Source organism: Trichoplusia ni, chromosome 11 (genome assembly GCF_003590095.1).
Source record: "Trichoplusia ni isolate ovarian cell line Hi5 chromosome 11, tn1, whole genome shotgun sequence".
In the NCBI taxonomy this organism is placed as follows: domain Eukaryota; kingdom Metazoa; phylum Arthropoda; class Insecta; order Lepidoptera; family Noctuidae; genus Trichoplusia; species Trichoplusia ni.
The window spans coordinates 482,037-499,142 of NC_039488.1; the positions used below are offsets into that span (position 1 = coordinate 482,037).

Here is a 17,106-nt window from a genome sequence, read left to right on the forward strand (position 1 = left end):
AGCATCCCTGACCTCCGCCTACTCTCCAACCTTGCACCATCCTCGTCAACCCTTTACCGAATACGACGAATTAAGCAGGGCCGCCCTTTGCGGGCTCCAGGCAAAAATTCAATTACAAACTTCGGGCCCATCCCAAGAGCACATCTAAAGGGTTGTACTCCACGTTTTTTGCCTCTAAATTTTTATGCGGCCCTTTACAAGGTCGTAAACGGGATGGTTGTATGAATATTCCATTTGCTCTGAAACTCTGGGCTTATGTATTGAAAGTTTACGGAAGGGGAATTATGTCTATGTGTGTAATTCGTGTGTTTTGCTTGATTAAAATACATTGACATAGAATTTTTTGGTACTGTGTGTCTTATATCCTCACAATTCTACAACCCTTTGATATCTAGAGCCAGTTCTGTGCGACTGTATCCATGATAAGGGTAACTAAGGGAACTAAACCATCCATGGCAAGTTCATAATATACCCAAGTTTTAGTGCAATGAACACATAGTCTGATGAAAAAGTTAACTCAGTCGATTAAAAAAACGAAATCAAACAATTATTTCTGTAGTAGCATCAAACTAACAGTAACTGTATAGAGCTGGAGGATCTTCTAAATCATTCTCGATACAAACACTAAGACCATAAGAACTCTCCCAATCATTATGAACCTGTTCTTCATTCACTAACGCCGACAATTTCACATAAAAATAAACCAGAGTTTCAAATTCACATTTAAAAGCATACTGTAAGTTCTGCACATCTCACTAGGTACTATGCTATGTGTGCCCATGTGCGCATAGCAATGAAATTAACCGTTCATGCATCTTTATCCGTTCAATTGACATCCACAACATGGTCATCATGGTAATTAATTTCACGCACATTACAACAGACATGAAGCCACTTTAGTTCTTTTGTTTTATTCTATGGTTTCATATTTTAATAATCTGCCATTGTGTGTACACAGGTAACTGTGATCATAGTTTCATCTGTCTACAAAACATTGTTATTAATGGCCTATCCGTTATTTGTCGGTGAAAGGTGAACGTAGTTGAGAGATTTTAAAATTACCAAAATGAAGGGAAAAAGTTAATTTTAAATTTAATCTCAATTCAAAATTAATCTTGTCTCTGTTAAGCATAGGAAACTGAAAAACAACGACTAGATGTTGGACGTTTAGACTAATTAACTACTAAGTGAATGCCCCCGTGGTAGGCAAAGTTCCCATTCAAAGAATACACTGGACTTACTTACTTGCGATTTCCATCACATTATATAAGACTATAATGAACCAAATTTAAACCGACAAAAACATTATATACTAAAACAATTCCAACCTAAAAACAAAGAACAAATCCCGAAGCAATTCCGCATTAGGAGTCCCAAACCCAACCCTTACATTAACACTGCTACGATTAGAAACACGCACTTTTACAGCAATTTGTCACAAAAAGTTGGCAACTTCTCCCCTTTGGGCACGGCCACGTCATTTATTATCCAACCCTCCCCCACCGCCCCTCAAGGGCCAGTAATTTTCCCTACAAAGCCTTCGCGGGAATGCGTAATGACTAACGGTGTGACGTAAATCGCTGGGATTTAACCCTTGTCGGGGCTAATACATGTTTTATATATAATAGCAGATTATATAAATATGGATTTTACATGGAAGGTGATGTAGGTAATGTCCTGCCTCTGAAGGACAGTTTTTTTTCGGATTATGTAATCGTGTTTGTTTAGATTTTGGCGTTTAACAATATTTATTTTCTGTGAAAAGATAGTTATGCCATTAATTATATTGCTTATCGCTCTTGAATAGCACTGCCCCTCTAGCCAAATGAAAATTCTACAGATAGACGTTATGAAGAGTAGTTAGAGCTTCATTAATTGATGTAAACGATTGTTATATTTTTACCGCTGAATGTAAAAGCTTGTCAACGTGTTTGAAGTGTAGGTGTGTAGTCCTCCTAGTCCTTATTTAGTGTAACTGGCATTCGGCCGTACTAATTAAATAAAGAAATATATAGAATGGACATATCATTTCATTTTGATATCGTTTGCAAACGTCATTCACCTAATGATGCCGTGACGGAGTGCGGTTTCTGTGTATGGATTTACGTTTACGAGGTGCAGGTTCAATTCCAACGCTGCCTGCAAATAACAATGTGAGTGTCTTTTTCAAAGTTTAATGGTTTTTCTAAGTTGTATATAATAGGTATTCGAATTCAGCAATAAAAAATGATGATGGGAAATTAATTCTCAAACTTTAGAGGGCCTGTATCCAGCAGAGGGCCTTTAAAAGTGTGTCTATTTTTTGTGTACAGTCAAACCTGGATAAGTGAGAAAACTCTATAAGTGACAGTAAAAGCCAGGACCCGTAATTTTAAGCTCCCAAAACCTCTATAAGCGACAAACAAAAACCTCTGTAAGAGGGAGTCGTTGTCCCCTCTACTTATCTATACCTCTATAACTTATCTATGCCGCTATAAGCGACAGTCGAGCTTTACTTTCAAATTTAACATGTGCTATTTTATAACTCACTCTAAACTTTCGTGGAACATCCTAGTTTCCTACCATTGTTTTTGTATTCTGGTCAATAGAATAGGTACAATATTTTGTACCTATTCTATTTCCTGGAACTACATGTTTACTACATTCGTACTTGCTGTGACTTGTTATTGTTGCGTACCTCTATAAGAGAGAAACGCTACCCATGTACCTGCATTAGCGAGAAACTCTGGTTAGTGAGAAACCTCTATAAGCGAGAATGAGATTGTGCTCCCTTGAACTCTCGCTTATCTAGGTTTGACTGTATATTATTCGCTACATCACTGATACATAAAGTACTCAAATACACACACCTATATCATACATACACACTCCAAAACACCTAACAAACATGTATGTTTGCGCACATTAAAAACTCAAAAACGTTACCGGATCATTAAAATTCTGCGCTGGAGTCGCGCGGCATAATATAAAGTCATTATGCAAATGTAACCAGCTTTTTGCTAAAGGTTTAGGCTATTTGCGGAGATGGCTTGTTTTATACCATAGCTGTTTAGCTTTCGTTACTACTTACTTTGATTGTGGCGGCGAATGGAGGGTTAATGTGGCTTACGCGGTAATCGAGGTACAGTTTTCGCTTAATTGAGGCTGTAAATCGCATTTGCTTAGGTTTATACTGACTTTAAATGTGCGGTTTTGTATTTTATCTTTACACTTTAGAAGAGAAACTTGTCTGAGCGTGTTGATTTTTGTTATTCGCGGTTTCAGTCGTAAAACTGTTAGGCTTAAAAATTAAAAATCTTAAGTTTTAAAGTTTATGTCTCTTAATTTATCGTTATAAAATAAAACAAAAACGCAGCCTAGCTTAATTTTTAAATCAAGCTTAAATCTTGCAATATCGCACTCAAGTTTATTAAAAAAGACTTCGGGCTTACGAAAGGACTCCTTATGTAAAACGTATTGACCACCAAGTAAAGAACTCTTCCAGAACATTCGACCCCATTATGTTAACAATAAGAGGTAGGGTGGAGAGATTGATCAATACATAATTTGGTTAAGTGCTTTGTAAAGATAGTATGGAGTTGCAGAAAAATCCTTTTGACGATACCAAGTGGTCTGTGCTTGACGGCCTTACTTTAATTACATTCTATTATAATATATATATTTTTTTATTAAGATATTTAAATAATTAATTTACTCTTTGAACTGTTTTTTTTCATCTTGCATTACGAGCTTCAAACTAAATAACAGTATATCCATTGACAATAATTTTGTCTACCGAATGCGATTGTTTAGCAATATAAAATTATTTTAAAAAGAAACGTACTAACTCTCGCTTTCAACTTAAAACAACCCTGCGCTTCGAAATCCCAGCAAAAATTGAGATCAGATATTTCAAACTGTCTGCGGTTTTCAGATTTTTTAATTCCTCGGCTGACTTTCAACCTTGGGGAATGCAAAGCGCATTGTTCAACAGTTTGAGAGCAAATGAACAAATACGAACAACATTTAATTAGCCTAATGAGCGATCTCTCAAAAACAAAAGACGGAAGAAAAGTACAATTTTTGTTGCGAGTTCACTCGTTATGGTTTTAAGCAAATGAATTGTATTGTTCAGAAAGAAGTTGTTTTGTCGCGTTTTCGTCGTTTTATGTTATGGGAAACTTTTTTCTGGATAATAATGAGTCAATGCAATCTATTGCTAAGTGCATCGGATAGGAGTGATATTTTCTTTCGTTTCTGTTTTATTAATATTTTACTTCGTACTCAAATTGTACTAAAATTCATTATTCAGTATTATATATAGAAAATATTGTTTATAGAAAAACGTTACAAAAAAAATCAGCACGAAATATTTTAATCAACTACATAGTGACTTAACAAAATATTCTATTTAATTTCTCTTCGTAAAATATTTGTGAAATTATTTTTCCCTAGTTTAGATTTTCTCTGCAATATGCTACGTTGCGTGGGTTTATTGGTAATTTAATTACGTTTTTTTTTCATGAAACTGCAGGTTGTCGGCGAATATATTTCGTTTGGATTAGTGGCTAACTAAGTTTGCTGTGGCTCGATGATTCCGAAGGCATAGGCGTGAATTTTTCATAACATTATGTATACCACATATAAACATACTGTATGTTACCAATTTCGTGTATTTTGAGTTAGGAAACGAGCATAAATCCATTTGAAAAATACATCTTGTAGTTTTTGACATTTAAAAGAGTTGTTTACTGATTACAGATTTATAATATTAGAAATTATCAACAATATGTGTGAAATTCGAGAATCATTTAAGTATAACGTAATAGTTTTTGAATTATATAAGACGATGACTTATTGCTGGTTAAATTATAGCCTAAAAGGGTAACTAAAAAAAATTTTGGGTAATTGTAGTATATATTTTGTTAAGATATGTAAAGGAGAGACTTTATCTATTTCTCCATGTAATATCGAGCAATAAAAAAATTGAGTAAAGCTGCTAACCGCCAACAGAGGGAAAGTCAGCCAAAAAACCCAGCTTGTATTAAGCATGAGCACAAACAGCCTTCACCACCTACTGAATAAAAACAACGGCCACGCAATTGTGCACCTTAGAGTCCAACGCGTATACCGTAGAGGCTCAGAGGACCCTTCGGCATTTACATAACATGATTCCAAAAACCAAACAGGGCTTCGAAAATCCTTTGGCCATTCCTCCGGGCTAATAGGAAATGAGAAAATTAATTAAGTGGAGACAAACATCAGCCAATAAACGGTTTGTTTGTTTAGGAGCAACGAAACGAATCCGTATCACGTGTGTTTGTTATACAACTACGTATTTTGAAGATTCTAATTCGTTTTTATGTTTAATTGAATTACTTTCTCGTTTATTTTTAGGTTTGGGATTGTTTCTGTTGTGGACGTCACGTTTGTAGCTGAGCGTCAGAGTTGTTTATAACTCGTCATGCGTCAGATTTTAGATTGAACGGTGTGCTATTGTATACGAAAAGGTAGACAATATTTGGGCTTTCATTCGAAGCTGAAATCAAGTCAGTACATTTCTCAAGCCCCTTCCTCAAGACAGTAAAAAATTTAAAATAATAAGTCATCTAGAAATGTTTTGTATTTTGTATCTTTATTAAGGTTTTTGCATTCGTTGTACTAAAACTTGGTGGTGTACGCCGTGTGACGCGATGATGAGATAGTATAAAATGCATTGGGGCACAGAGGGGTCTGGGTTCACCATTCTGTCGTCCGGAATGCAATTTAGCTTCATAAAAATGGTTTCCTTTTGATCTTTGTGCATTGTTCTACTCCTTCAAAATTGCTTTGGTATGATTTTATTACTTGTTTATTGCAAAGGCGAATAATAACTTTTGATAGTTCGTGGCGCTTGCTTTTGTCTAATATTCTAGTTCTAGATTAGACAAAGGCTGCTTATTCCCGCTGTGTGCTTTCAACATTTTTGTCCTTTGAAAAAAAAACTTTTAATTTAAAATTCACTTATTTTTTTCTAGCAAACACACGGCAATTTCTTGAACAATAGGTTTTTACATAAAATGGAGTGAGTCCGCATAGCATATACATCTAATTGCGACCATTACCATTCTCTCTAATGCGAGCCTTAAGCTCCGACGTTGGGTCGTAATTGGACGACTCATAAAGGGGACGGAGGGACCGGAAAAGGGGACGAAAAACGGGCAGAGGGGGGGAGCGGGGAGCGGGGGCGGGCCAGGGAAATGTTATGGAAATGACGCACCGCCATTTCCACGTTTTTGTATTTGATTATCCTTTCAAGACAATATTTTGCAGGGTCCGGAAATTAATGAAGGCAATTTATGCGACACAGAGCGTGGGCGCCGGGTTTTATTTAAATAACTTTTTTTATTATTTTTTTTAAAGCCGAGGGTTTTCGGGGCGACTGCCTTTTATAATTGGAGCGGTCTCCGCGCGCTTTTTTTTGTTTCTGAGGGCTTATGAGCAAGAGTTATGTTTTGAGGTTAGAATAGGTGGGGACCCGTGGCCGCTTTTTGTTTTTATTTTATATACTTTCATTTCTCTATGGGGATTATAACGCGTCGGTATTATGTAAAGAGAAAGAATCGGGTACGCGCGGAAGGACATTATGAAAATGTGTTACGAATTTTTTTGGAGATTAAATTTTAGGTCTGTTTTGAGTGTCGTATTTTTATTAATTAATTTCATGTGGTTTGGAATTAGTGAAATACATTGCCTTTTAACAAATATGAAACTGTTTGTCACACCCTAATCTTCTTTTCGTGTCACGTTGCATGGGGTTATTCTCGTAGGTATTAGTTATAGTACTGTTTAAAACTTTTTTGTTTGGGAAACAGGATTAACTTAAGTGCGTTCAATTTGAAAAAATGTGACGAGACAAGATTTTGTCTCAGTATCTTTAAGATAGGATCTGAAACTCTTACGATATTTCTTATTGTAGAACAGAACTCTTCTTTTAAAAGCAAAAATAATAAAATAGTAACAGCAAATCTAACATTTATTGTGTAAAGAGATGTTAAATTAGGTCATAATTAGCTTGATCACAGTTTGGTAGAGGGTGGCATGTGTTTACGATACAAGACTCTCACTTTCGACGCCGACCGAGTAAGATATGGGGTGGATATCGATTTATATTGTACGTTGGTTATCGATTAGTTAGAACTGTCATATCAACTAGTGATGTTTGGATAGTTTAACCTTGTTATAATCGTTTCCTAAATGTGTGGTTTTATGAAAATTCTTGCCGAAATCTTCACACGTAAACAATTCTTCTTCTGAAAACTTTGAAGATTTAAATTAGGATGTTCAGATAACTTAAGATTAACTAAGTGTCAACGTTTAGAGCTTTACAGAACCATAACATCATCTGTTAAGCATACAAATCTATCTTGATAATTTCGAATCCTCATTATTGTCATCTTTAAGAATTTGGTTAAAGTCCAGAACATCGATGATTATAGCAATAATTGTACAAATTATGTTATGTACGATTCTACCGATTTTTTTACAATACTGCGATAAAAGATTCGATACAAAGTCTCTAACGCCATGAACGGTAACTTAAAGTATTCGTAATCCAATAGTTTCAATTACAGAGCGATTGACAAATACAATTTAGAACACATTTTCTGTATAAAAATATGTCAATTTAATAACATTGAGATCACGAAAATTACTAAGATAACCTTTGTATTTGTAAAACATTCTTTCTTCAGCATAATTATACCTACTAGGAAAACTAATGAACTAAATGAACGAACGATACAGATCAAAGTTCATTCCCATCATTTATCATTCAGAAAGACAACGTTTATCTACGGAGTACAGTTCATAGGTATACGAGGTAGGCGACGAAAGCCACTGAGCTGTCGAGCTACCAAATCCCTCTGCTTAAAATTGTGCACCATACCTTTTTATATACAAAGCCCGCCATCTGCCCCCGCGCCCTACAAACGAATATACGCCTTATGCCCACCAAGAAAGGTCCATTTGTAATTAACCAAAAACAAAGTCAATATCCAAAAAAAGCTGCATTAGAATCTCAACTGTACGACCTCCACGGAAAGCTCATTGTCCCAGCATCCGTTTTTAGAATGAGACTTTGAGAAAATTCGCATTATGTAATAAAAACATTTATTTTGTCCGTTTCCGAGTAAATAGGACTCCTCTTCCCCTTATATACAGTGATTTAGTGCGCGCGAGATTGTTTTGATAACTCCTTTCATATTTCGCTCGTCGGAGCGTTATCTTAGTAGGAAAATGTGAATAATACACTTTTTAAAAATGTCTGCCCATTTTTTGCCTGCTTTCGCGTGCATAACATGTTTCTTTTCTTGGCATTCGGCGTTAGTTAAAAAATAAAACACGAAGTTTATGCCTTTGAACAAAAGTAGTTCCATTTTTAAATTAAATTTACAAATGGAACGTTGGGCACAGCGCAGTAAGTAAAAAGAATAATTTTGTTTTTATAAAGATGTGTCGCTGACTCCAGTAGTTGTACAATCCGCCGCCGCGCCGGGAGTCTGTGTAACGATATGAATGGGATCTCCACGTGTACCGAATTTAATGAATGGATACAATAAATAAATGAAAACGGATCTTTTAGTACGAGTTTTTGCAACCTGCAGCTGCTGTGTTTATTTGCGCGAATTGTTTGGCTACCCCTTTCATTCTTGAGGACAATGTCGAAAACGCGTTCCGAAACCAGTTTGGTGATCTGCAGCTCGAAGTTTGCATTCCGCAGTACCTGTGCGTGCAGAAACCCTCTCCTGCGGCAAACTGGTTTCATTCAAACTTCATTGGCGGGTTAGTTTTGTTATTTTATTCCCGCAAATCCGGTTTTTGCAAGATTGCATTAGCTGCGTTTTGCACGGAGCTTGGTCGAAATGAGCGAATTAGAATGGGGACGGGTTGAATTGCCAATTGTGATCACAATATCGGTATAAACCGGACATAAGTCACAATGTAGCGTTTTTATTCGGCCTTTAAAACGTGTTCGTTTTTTAACGGATACTGAGTTGTCTTTTTTTGAAATTCGAACCTTGGTGATACAAGTTTCAAAAGAGTTTAACAATAAATTTGACGGTTATTTAGGGGGTATTGTTTGGCTTTATATAATTATTTAGAAAATATAAGCATGATAAAATATTACGATAAAATCTTTGCAGAATTTTGGGAAAGATTTTAGTTACTTCAAGAGTAGTAAAAGCGAAGACTATTTTGTCGACGATCGAAATGAATATAGTATTTTCCTAGATTAGTGACTTTATCATCTTGAAAAGAATTTTACAAAAATATATTTAATAACATTTTCTTTACTTAGTCGTATTTAAAAGGAATGGGAGATAGATGGATCTAGAACTCTGAGGTTTATTAGAAAAATATTTTATTGATTTCGGTCTTCTTGTATCTGAAACCTAATATATTATATATTCGAATATGATATGAAAGATATAACGGTATGAAAAGAAAACGGTTTTTTTGTATTCCATTTAGGATCCTTGCCTTTTCCTTCTTCCAAATTTCTAGTCACATGCGTCCACATTTGACAATATCATCGCACCGTATTATAATTTAGGCAAATATCAAGACGCATCAAATAGATTTACAAGCTTACATTATTTCGTAAAACAAAGAACATAACTACACATTCCAGTAGAAAACGCGTTTGAAATAAAAGTATAATCAATGAGGTGCAACGTAGCCGGCGTAATGCAGATGTTGTATTTGCATTTAGATTAGTGTTGGACCGCAAACGCAATGCTTATGTCATTGTATGTGTTTTTGTAAATAGGTACATTGTATGTAGGTTTGGACCTACTTATATATGGACTTTTTGTGTCAGCGTTATTCGAAAGAGGTTGATTTTTTTTGTGTGTCATTTGAATAGCGAACTTTTTCTCATTTGTCTATAGGGATGGATATCGGGCTCATAACATTTGTTTTTTTAAATTTTTAACTTAATTTTGTCACATCAATTCAGAGATTAAGACCTTATTTAGCTATTGTAAAATACCTTAATTTTTTCTTTGTTTTATTACCTTAGATCATCATTTCATTTTTGAGATGAGGTTATTGGATAATTGCTTAATCGAATTTTAATAAATAAGTAATAAATTACCCTCGAAAATTAATTTTCACCCCAATCATAAACAAATTTTCTAATTTAATTTTCAAAACCGGAATTGTAAAGAATTTCTAATTAAACCAAATACAAACGCGGCTAATAATAGCAACCTTTAAAAACAAAGTAAACCCAGTGAACAAAGTTAATTTTCCGCCGAATCAAGGGGTAGGTAAAAACGAGCCCTCGGACCCTCGCAAAGATCGCGTAATATATAGTTAGCGAGTACAAAGGGTTGCACCCTTCGCTTGAGCTCGGTTCTGCAGCGACTGAGCTGCAGCCACGTATGTACATACACCCATACACACAGCTGCAGGATCCGAAAACCAGTTCCTTTTACATAAAGACGAGGCCGCTAACTTGTTCCAACGCTTGACTTTCAACAAAACAAACTTTATCCTGCACGTGGTAAGGGTTATAATTCTTTGTACAAATTAAGTGTTTTGTTGTCTATTTGCGGCCAGGTAATTCTTTTTCTTAAATTAGGGTGGGGACAGTATGTTTATAAATTTGCAATGACCGATCGAATTCAGTTCACATTTGGCCACCGGTCGATAAGTTCGGCCTCAAAATTATAAATATGTAACAGTGAATTTAATAGTCGGTAACGGTAAATAAAATGCAAAAAATAGTTTGGACAGTTTAGAATCAGTGAAAAAGTACCGAAACAGTGAAATAAAAACCGAACCCGGTAAAATATTTGCAATAGAAATCCTATACGCTATGAAAAGAAATGTTCAACATGGTCAAGCTGAAATTTAATTCGACGGGAAAGTACCAAAAATGCCAAAATCTGCATTTATTCGCGAAGGCAGTCGAGACCAGGAGGGAGCAGGCCACAAGTAAAAAAAACAATTTGTTTATTTATTTGCTTGCAGTAGACGCACGCCATACGGCGAACGCGACCGACGCTTCCGACACGACCGACACGGTCTACGCAAAATGACAACAATCGGTGCCTGACAATTGTTGTTGTGTACTCAAGCCATTGACGCGTTTTCTTTACGTTTTTTTCACTTATACCGCTTCGGGTTGGACTGCGTCAATTTTATTAATTTATTAGATTTGACTTTCGACTTCCGTGTATGACTGTCGCGTTTTGAACTACGAGTATCAGAAGCTGTGTTAGAGATAGGACCAATTTACATACAGCTTTATTACTTATAAGCATTTTTCTTAAAAATAAAACGACTCCTGCAGTAAGGAATTAAATCCTTGTGTCGCGGGGGGTTTGCAAATAACTCCCAGACTTAGAACAAGAATTAGTAGATCACACAAATGTTTGCCCTACGCGGTGATGGAACCCACGACACGCCACTCTCAGTGCGTTTGGCGTGGTGACCGCAAGCACTCGGCTATCCGTGCAGTCAATTCTTAAATTTATTTTGTATGTATCTAGAAAATAGTACAAAAAAGATGTTGCATACTATTTGAAATATAGACTGTTACAACATTCATCACTCAAATATCAGTCTAACAAATTCTTCTCCAACAACTGCACAAAATGCAACATCAAATGATTTATAAACCATCTTTATTTTCAGAGCAAACCGATACATCTCCAAACGAAAACAGTTTCAACGCGTCGCCATTACACGTCAGAAAGAAAACAAAATTGGCGGGAATTTCAAAAATGGAACAATAACCTCTAACTCGGCCACGGACGCCATTCAGCTAAAAAGACAAAACGAGCAAATATTTACTCACGATCGGACGGCCGACACTTCGGGCCGAAATTATTTTACCGATACGATACGAGTATCGAGCAATCGGTGTCCGAGCGAATCGATTCGAATCGATTGCCACCTGTTTTGCGAATTCGATTTTTGACGGTAAACCAATTTTGATTTTGTAATATTGTTAAGGGCTTGTTTTTATATGTTGAGATACTAAACCTTTTTTGTTTAATAGTAATTGAAGTATTAGTTTCTGGATCTATTTAGAAATAATTTTGGGATGTTCAAAGCTTAAAAGATTACCAAGATGATTTTTATCCAACATTTTTGCTATATTTTCCCGTTATTAAACGTAAACGTAACGTAAACGTAAACCAGGTTATTAATCCGTTCGATTATAAAGAAACGAGCCCTCAATGATACCTATGTATTGAAAGTAATTAACTTCTTTGTGTAAAGCATTTTGTATGTATTCGCAGCTGTTTGCAAAACATACACGAACATATTTCGGATTTCTTTGACTTTAAGCATAATTCTCCCTTGTCATATATCGGTGATATTATTACAAAGATGGTATTTTTCGGCCATTCTAAGTAATCATTTTTATGACTTTGAATAACGTCTCTTTTCAGTTCTTTTTTGTCAGTCAAAATAACAACATAATTTCAATTTCGTTTTAAATTGATCTGAGCAACACATACTCTGCTTCGAATTAAAAAATTAATAATTAAGGCCTATATACTGCAAAGTATTAACCAACATTGTGCCATAACATCATCTCTATAAATATTATATTAAAAATAGTGTCATTTGTCATAATTTAAATCACGTATGTTAGGCGATAATACGGACTTACTATTTTCGGAATGTATCGTTCTGAATATGCTCTTAAAATTATATTCCCAGACACAAAACGAATTCTAAACCACAACTTTGACAAACATTGAAAACAATTGAAACAGTAATATTTTAAAACTACACAAATATTTATATTGTACTAGTTCACAAAGCAGCTGGCAATAACCAAACACGGATCACTTACCGATATTGATTTCAACCAATTTCAAATCGATAAACAATCAATAATACTTTTTCTTTTTAACAGATGTAATATCCATTTCCTAACCGATTGCGTTTTGTTTAATGTCCAACGAGAGTTTTTTTCTGTCAGCTGTCGGTATTCGGCTTTGATTTTAAATTCAAAGGTATTTTTATAAGTAAACCTTTTAAGTGTATATTCATGATCGCGATCCAGAGAAAAAAATAAGCGTCTATGAGGCGTCGTTTTTTAAACTTTACATTGACAACTCGTGTAGCGTGACTGTCTCCATATATCTACTTCTCACAGGGCACAAAACTCTATAATTTACCCTTTCAAAAGTAGAGATTTACAATATTATGTTCAAATTGTAAATTATTAAACAGTTTATTAAATCTAATCATTAAAAAAAAACAATTCCTCCCTTATTCTTGAATTAAATAATGTGAACTCACCAAACAAAAATATAGATTTGTAATAGAAAACTGCATTGCTTTGGTATTCAACTCGATGAGTTGTAAACTTAAATACGTGTAGTTTGTAAACTTAAATATGTATTCTAATTCGAAATCAATGTGTTTTAATATCTAATATTTTGTGGCTCAATTTTTGAGAAAAAATACAGTGCTGTTCTGAAATCTAACATTTACATTCAATATTTTGACTGTTGCTTTTAGACTGAAATATCTTTGTGCCTTAGAAATAGTTAAAAGTTCTCAAAACTCTCGCTACTAAAAGAATTCACCTTCAGTTCCACTGATACTGTGCAAATTCTTTGGGTCTTTATATTTTTGTGTAATTTACTTCTGTATATTTGTCAAAAAATGTATTTCATTGAAATGGTTTTCAATACAACAAATTCCACTTTTTTTTTTTTGTGTAACTCTAACGCTAACCTCAAACTGCAAATAAATATTTGGAACTTGTATATCTGTCTTATTCCTCCATTTTCTAGTTTCCCTCTCAATCTCGTTCCAAACCGGCTAAACAATTACATTCTAATTTTGAATGATTACACACAAACGCAAATCCATTTAAAACTCTGAAGAGCACGTAATTACACGAAAACAAAATACGTACGCAGCGGCCATCTTGGATTCGCGAGGCGTCACAGTTTTTTGTTAAAAAAAGGCCTAAGTACGCGACCATTCTACATACATATTATGCGAGACAGCGGTGATTAAGTGCTGTGGAGCCGTCTAACAATTTTACACCTTGTTGTTTTCGTGATAAGGTGAAATTTTGTGTGTGGAGTTTCGTTTATTTTTTTGTCATGTCTCTAGGGATCGAGGAGCATTTAGCCGGCCCACCCTCGCGTTGCGATTTCTTATAGCGGCGTATATTATTAATATATGTGTGGGGTTCTAAGAGAAATATGGCACGCTTTGGAGGGGAAGCTGGTGCTTTATTATAGGAGTGCTCGGCTTAATAGGGTAGATTACGAAACGACTCTCTCATTTGTGAGAAAATAAATAAAAATGTTACTGCCAACGTTTTAATATCTCAAGTTTATTAATTTGTTTGTTCACGTAGGTGAAAAAATAAAGAAAAATGAAAAATACTTGAGAATAATAGAAAAATTATCTTGTTCTACTTACTACTATCAATATCTGCTTAATATGTAGTACATAGCTATGATGGGAAAATGTAATGTTTTAAGGTATACGCGGTTACCCTGCTTCGTCGGACTGTATGAGTTGTGGTTGTCAAATAGCAAATCGTATGCTATGTTCTCGCCTTTCGGTAAGAATTAAAAATAATGCGATCAGTTTGGGATTTAAAATAAATCAACATTAGATTTTTAGTAATCATTTATTGGCATTCCACAATGTTTTCTTAGGTGGTAACTTAAAGTTATGAGGTCAATAGTAGACCTTTAGGGACAAACAAAATGTAGAAGAAAGACAATGAGATCTATGTTTGTGATTGCAAAATTCTTGTTTCATTATTAGATAAATCATTTTTTAGTTTTCTAAAAATTTATTGGGATCGCACGAATAATTTCAGAATTCACCATGAGCCTCGATAAAGACGCGTGAGTGAACCTTTCCATCAAGCATTTATGAGTACATCTTAAGAAAGTTAGTACAAAAATGTTCTTAGTATCCGTATATATGTCTGCCCAGTACCAGAACGATACTTAACCGTTTATTCAGTCAACTATAATCAAAATAATCAGTTAAGAAGCAAACAACGCCATTCTTTCGCATATCTTTAGTGAGCACACATCGTTTGCGTAATTTAAATGGTTTTGGCATAAACCTCTGACATCTATTCATACAGACCAGCTTTATTTCCTTTATGTGCAAAATAAACGACATTTATTTCTGCTTTAAGCTATAAAATGGCGGACCAAGCTTAATTTGAATGTGTAAGAAATAAATCCGTTTTGGTTTTATTCAAATGCTCTGGGTTTTGTGGTCTCGTGATAAAATTGTGGGCTTTTTACAAAGGAAGTGGTTGTTTAATGTTAGAGTCTTTTCAGTCTTTTATTTGTGAATTTTGCAGCGGTTTTAGGTTACTTTTATGGGAAGTTACTTACTGGTATATACAGTTTTCCCAAATCTCAGAGGCTAGGCGAAATTGTATGTATTTTTCTAAGTTTTTGATTTTGTTCTGTATCCAAGGTGTAATTATAAATGTGAATAAACATATTCTTCAGCTAACCAGGTCAATGGAAAAATAATAAAGAAGATCCAAGTCAATTCATTTTTAACAAAAGGAATAACGATTGATATGTGATCGCTATATGTTGTGTTGGTTTCAATAATATTTTAAAATAAATTGAAATCTTAATGTTGCATCGCTACTAAGTGGATTGTATAGACATGTTGAATTCCGTTAGCGTTGTTATAAACATATTGATTATAGATATCCATGAGCGATCCCGTCACTAACAGTCTACGACCAAAATTTGTCTGGATTCCACCGTTTCACCTCTTTTTTTAGTTGAATGTTCATATTTACAATGGCGCATGAAACCTACAATTTAATGTAAATCACTACATAATTACTTCAATAATTCCTTGATCCATCATCATCATTCAAAATCAAAACATTTTTAATTTCTAGTAGGCTTAAAACAGGCGGTTAAGAAACAAAACAATATTACATATGTAACGACTCTAAGAGCACTGTTTCAAAATATCATTTTTATGGAGAAGAAACGTCAAGATATGCCATAAGTTAGGTAGGTACTATGACCTTAGTATGGACCATTTCTTTTATCCAAAGCAACTATAATTAAAACTAAATCAACTACCCAAACCTAATTCTCACATTACATAAAGTCACATTAAATCTAAGGCCGTTTACAGATTGACGTCAATCAACAAACAGCTGTAACAATAGACGGTATTTGTACAAGTTGTGTGCGTCAGTTAGTGGCTGAGCGGGTGAATGGACCGCTTACCAAGGCGGTTTGTGTCGGCTGACTGTGACCGGCCTAAGATGATTCTATAGTCTCGTACACTTTGATCTGACGTGGCGTTGGGAAATATAGACTGGGAGATGAACGGGCTGGGTTTTGCAGACTATATTATTTTGAACTTTTGTGAAGGTAAGTAAAATGTTGTCATTCTGTCTATTAAACTCCATTCAATAGTTTGGTAAAATGGTAACAAAAGAAAAGACAAAAAGTTACTTTCAAGTTGAAGGTAACCTTTTGTCAACCGACCCACATGATTTTAAAGTGAGCAAAACCGCGAATAGGATTAGTTCTAAAGTTTGTGGAGAATCGGGTTTTATTAGATGATAAAATTTAAGAAAAATGTAACGAATGATTGAAAATAAAATTCCACAACTTTTGCATACATTTCCACCAATGTAAGACTTCATAAGTGCAGTGTAATGTGTAAAGTACCGACAATTTGAACATTAATAAAGATGATGTGGGGATAGAGGAAAAAACTCGATCAAAACGAAGTTGTCGCTAAAATATAACTAGTAAATCCACGGCCTTTCGCAAGTTCCCCGAAATGTCGAGTCTAATAAGTAAGATATAATCATTTTAGTCGGTCAATATCGGGCGATCAGAGGCTAATACAGCCTTTGACTGCAAGGATAGCCGAGTTGTTCACCACGACAAAGTGGTGCGCGACGTGTCGTAGGTTCGATCCCCGCGTAGGACAGACATTTGTGTGATCACGAATCCTTGTTCTGATTTTTCTTGTTTTTGTGTATTTGCTTGAATGTTTGCGAAACCTGCCGTAATACAAGAATTAAATTCCTTGGTGGGAGTCCTACAAAAAAAGGGTAAAAAATACAAAATA

General features: G+C 34.9%; 1 long non-coding RNA gene across 1 annotated transcript; it reads left to right on the top strand.

The window, feature by feature from the left end:
• The first annotated feature begins 10,486 nt into the window (after positions 1-10,486).
• Positions 10,487-12,879, top strand: LOC113498861. Its single transcript, XR_003401045.1, has 2 exons — positions 10,487-10,962; positions 11,665-12,879. It is a non-coding gene; the product is annotated as an uncharacterized LOC113498861 (long non-coding RNA).
• The last annotated feature ends 4,227 nt before the right edge of the window (positions 12,880-17,106 follow it).